Source organism: Lingula anatina, chromosome 7 (genome assembly GCF_051362555.1).
Source record: "Lingula anatina isolate TDL-2025a chromosome 7, LinAna3.0, whole genome shotgun sequence".
Classification (NCBI taxonomy): domain Eukaryota; kingdom Metazoa; phylum Brachiopoda; class Lingulata; order Lingulida; family Lingulidae; genus Lingula; species Lingula anatina.
The window spans coordinates 3,170,241-3,181,530 of NC_141773.1; positions in this window are offsets into that span (position 1 = coordinate 3,170,241).

An 11,290-nucleotide genomic window follows, 5' to 3' on the forward strand; every position below is an offset into this window, starting at 1 on the left:
TCTTGGCTAAAACAGGAAACTATGCAGTACATAGAAAAGGAGAGGTATTTTAAGATAAAGCTAAATTAAATAAATGCAATTCAAACACTGGGTGGACAAATGTTTTTGAATTCACATTTCAAAATAACGTGATGTATTAAGTGTACAAACCAATTGTGTATATTTCAAATAAACATTCTGTTTTATTTTAGACGCTCTGTTTTAAGAGGCGTGCTCGTTAGAAACCCACTGTTTTTGTGCACCTCATAATCAACAGTTATACTGGAACTAAAACTAAATTTACAAGCTTCAAACAGCTTGATAAGTATTACTTGGGAAGCATTGTATTATATCCTACCCTCTTAAAGACGAAATAAATTCTTCGGACCTTCTAACAATAGGAATGTGGTTTTATTATTTGCCTTTGGTCACCACTTTACAAACATTTCATCTCAGCTGATGTTTTAACATTTAACCGTTTTTGAGTGTTAATTTTTCAGAATTTGTGACACTTGTGTTATAGTGCTGGAAACATTAAATAGTTGGCGGTAACTTTTTCATTAAAAATCAGTTTTTGTGCATCGCTGTTCCCCTTTAACATTGCATGGACACACTATCAAATCTACTTAGATATGACAAATATATCAAGTTATATTGTTCACTTTGAATACTTACTAATATAACCATTGGTAAGAAGAAAGCAAACCCTTCACTGCACATTGCCACTGCCCATATCCCATGGACAAAAACTGTAGAACGCAAAGACCATGGCGATTTCTGAATGAGTATTGACCTGAAAGCCGTAATATGCATGCATATATTCTATATATTTTTGAGGCAGCAGCATATTAAATCCTCAAGCCTATATATACCTGTACATTGTGTGTTTGTGGGTGTGTGCTCTTTTTCAAAATATGGAAAAGGGTGTATTAAAAGTGGTAGTTTAAAACTGAATAGCTGAAGATAGCCTTGGAAAGAAAATAAAAATTATACTTCAGGCATACTGAATACTTTGAAAACTGCATTTTTCCGGATGCATTTTCTTTTCCAGTACCTATAAGAGAACAACGTTCTGCTTTGGTTACAGGAAACAAAATGGACATACTTTTCATCAGGTCCATCTTCATGCTGTTCTAACGGATCATTGCAGTACAAACCAAGAAGAAGAAAACCAAAGGATCCATAAGAAGCAGCAAAAAGTCTGAATACCCAGCGCCATCCCAGTGAAGGGGCGGCGCACATTTTAGCATCAACAGCATTAAAAATTGACACACCTGAAGTGAGAGTGAGGACCTTATGACTAACTTCACGTATTTTATTTAAAATCCGAAACGTATGTATATAGGTTGAGATAGGTGCAGCAATTTACTTTTGTTGGAGAGCCATGTACTTACCAAGGAATGTCAGTACGGTCACCAGACTAGTTGAGAAAACATGAAACCGGTGAGTCCATGGAAACCAAAGTGCTATCACTAAATAATTGCATACTGTACATAACCCAATGCCAGTTCCGGATAAAACACCAAAAGATATAACTACAAATCGTGGACTATCGCTAAAAGACGCAAGTACCAGCCCCAGCACTGCAAGAGATAATCCGGTAGCTTTAATTTGCCGAAGACTCAACTGCCCGACGTTAGACAGTGCCATGTATATTGGGTTACTTAGGGATTGTTTGAATACAAAGAAAACTGATAGCGGTGCCCCTGTAAAATGAGAGAAATACATGTTAAGTCTTGTATCTGTGTTTTACTCTGATTAACATTTCTGATTAACACCACTCTTTATAAAAAATCAAATCTGCTTTCAGGTGCAATAACCCACCCACCCCTTATTTTTAAAACCATTGCAATTATACACCATTATCTTATTTTTATCTTATAATACTGACCTCCTTGTGTTAAGATGTAATTTACTTGAAGACCTGAACACATAAGAAAACAGAGATGGAATAAAGATGAACAAAAAAGAAGCAAAGACCACGTGTAATGAAATTGCCAGAAAACAAAACAGAAATGTAATATCAATCGATGTGAAGCAACCGAAGGAAGTAGAGTAATACATATATTTAGAAAGACTATTGACGACAGGGAATGAGATGACCAGAGAAATCGACAAATGGATAACTGCAGGATGGAGACGGAATGGGCAGTACAGCTCCTCACCGAAAGATCAAAAGGTACCCATGTGCTTGTCGAAGAAGATCATGTCTCCAGTAATCTTACTGGCAATGACGAATGGATCAGAGATATGGTCCCTCACTAAAATTCACATAAGAAAAGCTGGTCTTGGTGCAGAGGAGTATTGAAAAAATCATGCTCAATCAGACGAAGAAATACATGATCCCGAATGAAGTGATGACTTCACAAACAAAGGCATACAGTGTACGTAGAAGACATAGCAGAAACTGTAAAAAGTCTATGGGCAGGACACCTTGCCAGAACGAACAGTAGGAAGTGGGTCATAATAATACCCCAAGGCATGAAAAATGAGTCAAAGGAAGATTAAGAGAAGAGATGACGTTGAGCAGAAGGTCGGCAGTACATGGACACAAGTGGCACAAAACCTTCAAACATGGAGATCTCTGTGGAGACCATCCGCCAATATTGGCGTGACCAGCTGAGATGAAATGAAAACAGATGTAATTATGATTTGATGAAAGTAAGATAAACCTTACCTAGCAGTGCTAAAGATGATTCTGGAAACTCTTCGTCCTGTTGAAAACACAATATTGTTGTCCCCCACGAACCTTCAATCCCCATTACAGTCATACCTAAAATAATAGTAATCCCCAGTACAAGCCATCCTCTGTAAATATCAGGAGTTTTCATTACTGTACGTATTTGTTATTGTTACAATACCGTAGGGAGATCGGGGTTGCCGTCTATTTTGAAAATCCATGAAACGAACGTCAACCCGTCTAGACAGTTGAACCTTCACACCTAACGCTATATTCGCCTTTACATGTGCAACTGGTTGTATGAATATCAGTGTCTTTCTGCTACAAATGTTGATTATGTTTGAAACACATTGCAATATATCTCCTTGTATTGTTATGTGTATATAATTTCTTTTATATCAGGCTACCTGTTTAAACATCTAGTTGCTGGTCCCTTGTCAATAACAAACACTAAGGGAACGGTTCACACATTATTGACAAAAACGGAGCAGGAAATGTATGGTGGTATGGTGTTCCATACTGTAATATGATGAACGCATAGAAGAAGCGTTCCCAGCGGGCAGATTATGTTGTTTTAACGTTGAAACAACGTTGAACCATAACGTTGAGAAGACATTGGATAAACGTTGGATTTGAAAGTTGTGTCAGCCTCAGAAAACAACGTTGTATCAACGTCAGAAAACAATGTTATATCAACCCCATCCAGCGGTAAATTAGCCTGGATTTGTTTAGCAGTAGGACATGCTTGATGGTTTAATATATGTAGGGTATAAATGTATGTCCTTTAAGTTAAATTGTCCAAGGTTTAGATTAATATATATAGTTCTTTTCTCATATATATATATAACAAAGTCACAGTCACCTCAACCTGTCTATCTATAACAGGTTACCAAGAACTGTTAACTCCATCACATTTACAGCAACTAATCTATCCTAGTGTTAGCTGACCTTGCAAGGAATTCAGTTTATTGGAATGTATTTCTGAATAACAAGTTAAGAAAATTCACTAGTTAACTAAAGACACAAAACAACTGTCACTTTTACTTTAAAACCCTTTTGTTATTATTTTGATAAATTTAGTTACAGTATTGATAAACAAAGTATCACGTTTCAATAATTAATATTTTAAATTACAATCCATAACTGCAAGGTTGTGTCATTGACCAAAATACAACATTGAGTCAACGTCACATTATGACGGTGTTTCGACGTGGCTGGATCAACGTTGATTTTACGTTGGATTTAGGTAGATCAACGGCAATTCAACGTATCAACCTGTTTTCAACGTTGATCCAACGCAACTATGCCTGCTGGGCTTACTTATCAAGGCGAGAGCCGAACTCTTATAATATGTGTGTGTGTGTGTGTGTGTGTGTGTGTGTGCGTGTGTGTAAGAGAGAGAGAGAGAGAATAAGGCATATACAGATATAAAAGGATGTCATGTAGAAGGTACTAAAAATTCTGAAAAAAATAATAACCTGCTTCCAGAAAACATGCTATACCAAAATGATTATTTTAACAAATAGATCACAAACTTGACGGAACTAGGAATAATAATCTCCTGTGAGCGAAGATACAAGAAGCTTCACTTCTGTTACAATACCTGTATATACATACCTAGGGATGGTATATGATCATGGCGATATGCTGATTACTGAAGCCTGTCCATTTAGCCAAGCTTCAGTGAAGATCCAGGGCAACCTCGAGCCGCTATCCAAAAATATATCTCTTCACTCGACATTTCTGCGTAGCGTCTTTAGGAAAACTCGGATTTAACCTCGATGTAGTCTAGAATTTCACGACTACATCTTGGTTAAATCAGTCGTGTTCAGATAGTACACGTTTACCAATCAGAACCAATTATAAAGTGAACAGTTTTACCTTTAAATTACCAATCAAAGGAAAGATTCAAACGTGCGCACCGGACTGTACTTTACTTATAGACACATCTACCGGTAGCAATATAAAACAATCTCAACTAACACACTACATCGTCACAACTGACTTTACTTGCGTTATATACCTACCAGTTGACAAATTAAAAATCTCTCACACTCTTAAAAATTAACATAAACTTTTCACGTTTAACAATTATTCTTTATGATTTTATTACACTAAGTCATATCATATGGGTATGTTTTGAAAACGAGAATTAGTTTACATTTAAACCACGCGTGCATACAAATTATTTGCAAATCTATAACTTTTTAACGAGGGTTGTGTGATTTACCAGACATACCGCTAAAAATCAAATTTATTCCCCCTTTGAACTTGTAATTACATGCAGCACATTAATGCTCTGAAAACCAGCACACGTATATTCCGAAACCGCCTCGTAGTAAAAGATGTCACGAAAACGTATAATTTTTACTCCTGTGGACTTGAAATAAACCTCCGTTTCATTTTGACTATATTCCGTAACTGCCTCGTCGTCAGAAATAACAATAAAACTGGAATTATTACTCCCCTGAACTTGTAATAAACATCCGTCTGACTTTGACTATATTCCGAAAGTGCCTACTTGTCAGAAATATCACCAAAGAGTAAATTTCTTTCTCCTTCCCACCTGTTAAAAATCAGTTTGACTATATTCTGGTCCGACGCTCCTTGTTTATCCGAAATGTCACTAAAAAGTAGAGGTTTTGCCTTGGGACCTTTTTTCCACAGCAGTCCCAGCTAGGTGTGGCTCAGCTGAGACGCGCATGGTCAGCGTCGACGGTTGATTGAATATTTTTCAAGCCAGCTGAACGTCCACGATAAGTATTTAGCAAAAATTGATCAAATTGGTCAGATATTACATAAGAATTTGGCGGGAGGTGACCAGCGCAAGTGGACGAGTTTATTCTACAGACTTGACATTTAATATGGAATATTTCAGTTTCGAAGGTATGCTTAGGTAAAAATGCATTCTTTTTTCAAAAAACTCCTATCTCATATAAGATATGTGAAAGGAGAAGTGTGTAGTCAGGTGTGTCGCTTCCAATTAAGTGAATACCAGGTTTGTTGCGTTGCTGCATTATGTAATATGCAGTGATTTAATTGGGTAGTGCTCCTTTGGGCAGGTCAAAGCTTGGCTTTGGCAAAGCATGGTTCTGTCAAAAAAGTATCCATATGTTGGCAACTACTGCATAGAAGAATTTGAAATTTTGCATGCAAGTGGTCGGTTTTGCAAGGTGTAAAATGAGCTATGCAGTGCTCTGCATATTTGTTAATCTGTGGCAGAATGGCGCGAAAAAGTCAGACATTGCCAGACAGATAATTGCGCCAAACGAAACGGTCCGCACAGTTTTATAGAGTAATGCCCAGACTGATGCACCTACACAGAGGTCACAACCAATGTATTGAAATCTTACCACCAGGGTACAGGACCCACTGTCTGTCGGGATATACTATTGCAACTAAACAAAAAACACCCAGTCCGTTCAGAATGAGGGGTATATTGCCACCAAAACGCATTTTTCAAGGCCCTTAGCGAACACCAAACTGGTTTTAGCTGGTTAAAATACAGACGACCTCAGGGGAACCCACTGTAAACAGCAAAACATCGTTGTATGTTTCTCTCATGAATTGGGGACCCTGATCGTTTCTGAGTTGAACACTGAAACCTCGTGACTTTCTTTATTGAGGTCAGCTTTCACCTGTACCGCTCAACCAGTCAAAACAGAGTTTACAGATATCCAGAAGAGGCCAACGACTAAGCGTGTGCCGCGTCTTAAGTGACTAAGGTCATTAACAGCGTCAGTAATTGAAGTGGCTACCACATTGGTGCCAAAACAGCAATGATGATCATCCACAAAAACCTAAACCAGATCAAATAAAGGAATAATCTGAGAAGCACCTGACTATCATTTGCTAGGGGGCACTTTAGGAACAATTTTAGGTTGCACGGTGAAATTCCCGGTACACACATAGCACTTTTAATAGCAGATTACTTACAGAACCAAGGGAATGAGCAGCTACCTTGGTAATCAAAATCGCCATATTTCAACCACATAGACAATATGTGGGTAGGCCATTACTCGCCGAATCAATGGCCTACATGTCCTACAACAAAACTGGACCAAATCTGACAGATTTTGACCGATGCCTGGAATGTTATTCCAGATTGAACTCTAAAAAACTAACCCCAGGAATGCCTTGCCACTTGAGAGCACTGGTAGCAAACAGAAGAGGTCAAGCGTAACAGCGACCGTTACTGTGACTAGACACTGACATGGGGGTTCTTTTTGAGGCTTGTTACTCTTTTACAGAAAATAATTTGGAAAATATGGAGATCCAAAATATCTCTTTTAATTGTTGTCGTATGACATAGAATAGGCAATGTGTTTTTGTTTGCTTCTCTGGTGAATTCCATTAACGAACTGATGTCACAATGACATCAAAGAGAGAATTAAAAGTTGTTAAAACACAATTTTAATCCTTATTTTCATTTATCAGTCAGCAAAATAGGAAAAAACTGATGAAAAATGATTTGGAAAAAAATATTCCATATTAAATGTCAAGTCTGTATATAACATCTCTAGAGAGTGATATAGGGCCACTTTATTCGGTTTTAGGGGTGTTTTAGGGTGAAATGACTATATTTGTTCTCGGTATGTATGTCGAATAATACACTGTCACCCTCTCGCGGTATATGCCATGGACACCTCTCGCTGACGCTCGAGGCGTTATGGCATATATCGCTCGGGTGACAGTGAATTATGTCACACTTAAGAGCTCCAGAACAAAATCTCTCTGAACCCCCTTGAATGTGCCTAAAAACGTCCACGTCGTTTTGAATATCACAGCTTGTGCATATGGAGAAATGCGAAATGTTTGTAGACACGCATTGTATGGCCCTACATATGTTAATATCAAGGTAATAATAGTGGAAGCAACTTAGTTTTTCATTAAAAAAACGTAATTAATGTCAGACGACATGGAAAAGTTAACTTCCAAATATTCAATCGAATGGTTCCATAATACCTATTATTACAAAATGATATTGTGATCTTCAATGGAATTGTAATCTCCAGTGAGTGAAGATACAAGCACCTTCATTTCTATTCCAGTTCCAGAACAAAATCTGTCTCAATCCTAATTAATGTGACTTAAGACTTCCACGTCATTCTGAATATCACAGCTTGTGTACATGGTGAAATGCGAGATGTTTGTAGACACAATAGAGGTAAATATCAAGGTGATAATATTGGAAGTAACTTAGCTTTTGTATTTGAAAATAACATGTACTTAATGTTAGACGATATGTAAAAATTAACTCCAAATATTTAATCGAAAAAAATGCTGTTCTTCATCCCTTCAAGACTTTTCAAATCCCTCCATTTCTTGATGAATATGAGCAAAGACATTGCAAAAACAAACACGCCAAAGCATGATGCAATGGACAGAAACGCTGCGTAGTAGCTTCCTGTGACGTCACGGATATATCCTGAGGAACAAAAATGGGTATAATTGACAAATGTTATAATGATAGCAATGAAGTAGCAGATGGACAGTTGTGTGAACTGAAGTTGAAAGGTATTTGTTGAACTACGCCCTCAATGTGTAAGATTTCATTGGGACGAAAATAGGGTAAACCAAAATTATAGCCACCGTTCTGGAATAAACCTTGACGTCTCATCACTTGTGTGAACAAAGCTAGTTTATAAAGTTTTGCTAATGAATGATGCATTATGGAACCGTTTATACAAAAACTGCACGATTTCAGAGTACCAAGATCATTTTAAAGATAATTGACCTAGTCCATGGAAAATTGCCACTTGTAAGAACTAAACCTACCCGCTATGTATGGCCCTACAGTTCCTCCGACACCTTTGCTGAAACGACTTGTCAGAAATAACGTATAAATATTTTCTCCGTCCATGATTTCGTTGTTGACAGCATAAAACCCGGCAATGTATACGCCAAGACAAAAACCTGAGGCTTAAAGATTATTTCAAGCTTTGGTTATAATAATTGCCATCTTCATTTGAACATAAATTATACTTATCTATCCCTAGCAACAGTAGTCATAAAATATGAATTAGCAACTGGATTCTTAAAGAACATGCATGTCAATATTTGTGTTCTTTCCATGTAACAAGTTACAGCTGCAATTGCGTTAAAAACGTAACTAACAGTACCTTAAGGGTACATAAAATGTTGTTCTACCTATAGGAATAACAATCAGAGGCCAGAATTCAATATCGAAAACACACTCACCAGCGCAATATACATATATAGCAGTCAAAGATGTCGAATATGCAGCAATAATATTATTCACAGTGAGCACCAAAGCCGCCGCCAGGTTCGCCACCATAATATTTCCCTTCACATAGTCTCCTACCAGTGAGGCAAACGTCTGACCAGTCATACCCATGATTCCGAGCACTGCTATCACGTGCACTGCATCGTCTTCTCTATAACCAAGGTCTGTCAGATGTTTTGGCTGAAGAAAAAAATAGGAAACCGGTACATACAAGAGGGGTGGTATTTCCAAAAATTAGATTTAATAAATGCAATTCCAGCACTGGATGAAGTAATGCTGGTGAATTCACACGTCAACAAACGAATTCTACGTGATGTATTAAATGTACACTATGCAAAGTTTCACATGACAGTTGTACATATTTTATATAAATGTACTGTTTTCTTTATGGCGTTTCAACAATAGTGTGCACGTTTGAAACCAACTGTTTTTTTGAATATTAAAGGGAAACTGACTAATTAGATATAACAAATTCACTACAGTCATAACGTTCATTTTGAATACTTACTAATATAACCATTGGTAAGAAGAAAGCAAATCCATTACAGCACATTGCCACTGCCCATATCCCATGGACAAAGACTTTAGAACGCAAAGACCATGGAGGCTTCTGAATGAATATTGACCTGAAAGACCACATAATGCATGAATTTATTCTACTATAGATATTCTAAAGGTATATTACATCCTCAAGTCTATACACAGTGTGTGTGTGTGTGTGTGTGTGTGTGTGTGTGTGTGTGTGCTCTTTTTCAAAAGTTTATTTAAAAAAAAATAACTAGATAGACTTGGAAACAAATAAACATGTACTTCCAGCATACTGAATACCTTTAAAATGCATTTTACCGAATGCAATTCCATTCCCAGTGCTATTAAGAGAACAAAGTTTGCTTTGCTACAGAAAACTAAATGGACATACTTTTCATCTGGTCCACCTCCATGCTGCTCTAACGGAGGATTGCTGTACACCGCAAGAAGAAGAAATCCAAAGGAACCATAAGAAGCAGCAAAAAGTCTGAATACCCAGCGCCATCCCAGTGACGGGTCGGCGCACATTTTCTTATTGACAGCATTTAGAACTGGTGGACCTGAAGTTATAGTTAAGAACATTTGGATAAGCTGTACAATATCTTCAACTAGTCTAACGAGGTTCAGGTAGCCGTGCTGGACTTTTAAATAGTAGTATAGGCGAGGGGAGGGAAATGCTACTGGAGGACTGCCGAACACCACAAGAAGGAGAAAACCAATGGATCCCAAAACGGCAGAATTAAGTCTAAATGCCCAGCGCCATCCCAGGGACGGGTTGGCCCACACTTTAAAATTGATGCACCTGGAGTGTAAAGACCTTGTGACTAAATATCTGCTTATGATTTAAAATCCGAAACGCATGTATATATATTGGGATTGTAAAGAGGAGGATATGTGTATATGCTTTAAGTGCTGCATTTTAGGGACCATTCCCACAGATATTTGGGTCGATCTATCTCCCTAGAGAGTCTCACTAAATTGCTATCAAACTAAACGGCCTAAACGTCTGTCATGCCTAGTTAAACTGTTAGGGGGTAACTTTCTTTACCCCTAGCTGATTCAGTAGGCGTGACAGACATTTAAGCTTCTTGAGCTGATAGAAATTTAGCGTGAACCCTCAGGGAGTTAGGTCGATCCAGATGGATGAATCTTATTATGGCAACCCAGTCTTACTTTGTTGGAAAGCCACATACTTACCAAGGAATCCCAGTATGGTCACCACACTGGTTGAGAAAACATGAAACCGGTGAGTCCATGGAAACCAAAGTGCTATCACTATATAGTTGCATACTATACATAATCCGATGCCAGTCCCGGATAAAACACCAAAAGACACAACTACAAATCGTGTACTATTGCTAAAAGACGCCAGTGCCAGCCCCAGCACAGCAAGAGATACACCAAGGGCTGTGATTTGCCGAAGACTCAATTGTCCAATTTTAGATAGTGCCATGTATGTTAGGTTACTTAGGGATAGTATGAACGCAAAGTAAACTGATAGCGGTGCCCCTGTAAAATGAGAGAAATAAATGTTGTCTTGTATCTGTGATTTACTCCGATTTATCAATGTGATAAACACCACTTTTAATTGAGAATTAAATCTGCTTTGAGATAGAAAAAACTTTTCGCCCTTATTTATAAAACAATTGCGTTATCACATTATTCTTTTTTTTCTTATAATTACGACCTCTCTATATGAAAATATAATTGACGTAAGGAACTGAACACAAAAGGAAAGAGAGATGGAATGAAGAGATGGAACTAAATTGAAAGAAGACAACAGAGAAATGGAATGTCAATCGATGGATAACAATTAGGGGAATACAAGTATTTGGGAAGACTAATGACGCCAGGAA